Consider the following 1,075-nt stretch of genomic DNA (forward strand, 5'->3'; position numbering starts at 1 on the left):
GACAGATTAAGGAGCCATTGGCTCGGGCCCTGAGTCCCGCTGTCTGTGTCAATGCCCGCACGTGTGGCCCCAGGGAAATTGGCTCTCCGTGGGGGCAGTCAATGAAGTGAGGGGGCCAGAAGCGCCAGCAGGGGAACCCCAGTGAAGGCTGCTCTGTGCAAAACCCTTGCACAGAGCAGGTAAGTAGAACATGTTTGTTATTTTATTTATTTATTTTAAATTAAGCTTTGCAACCCCTTTAGGGAAGCACAGGTGGCCTCCAAGATACCTAAACCATAGAGCAAACTTTTCTAAAAGAAAACCCAGAACTATCTGCATGATTGTTGCACAAAGGTCTGTTTAATTAATAGTTTACTTTTTAGCTAACCCTCCCCAATAGGTTTATAGACCCCCTTCAGACCTCATATAAAGTGTGGGCACATTGCCCGTCTTTCCATCACCTTGGGCATGAGCTACATCTATTCTTCCTATGGGCCCACTGCCTGTCCCTCCACCATGTTGGGCAGTATTTGCATCTATTTTTTCTCCAGGTACCTATGCTGTAGTACACAGCTGCTACAACGGGCTCTGGAGCAATCAATCTAAATCAGTCTTGGGGAATAGGTCCTCGCTGTATCTGAGGTCTGGGATTGGTGGAGGGGTAGGGAAACCTACTCAGCATTTTCTCTTACGGCTTGTCAGCTACAAGAAGTTGAGTGTTGTCACCCTAGAACAGGGAGTGTGCTACTAATGTATGAAAGGTAGAAAATGAATGTAGCCACCACATCTAAGGACATCTGAGGTCTGGGATTGGCGGACCATCTGAGGTCTGGGATTGGTGGACCATCTGAGGTCTGGGATTGGCGGACCATCTGAGGTCTGGGATTGGCGGACCATCTGAGGTCTGGGATTGGCGGACCATCTGAGGTCTGGGATTGGCGGTGTAGCCACCACATCTAAGGACCATCTGAGGTCTGGGATTGGCGGACCTTATGAGGTCTGGGATTGGCGGACCATCTGAGGTCTGGGATTGGCGGACCATCTGAGGTCTGGGATTGGCGGACCATCTGAGGTCTGGGATTGGCGGTGTAGCCAC

This window comes from Lithobates pipiens, unplaced genomic scaffold, assembly GCF_037356315.1.
Source record: "Lithobates pipiens isolate NorthernLeopardFrog02 unplaced genomic scaffold, aLitPip1_a1.2 Scaffold_30, whole genome shotgun sequence".
In the NCBI taxonomy this organism is placed as follows: domain Eukaryota; kingdom Metazoa; phylum Chordata; class Amphibia; order Anura; family Ranidae; genus Lithobates; species Lithobates pipiens.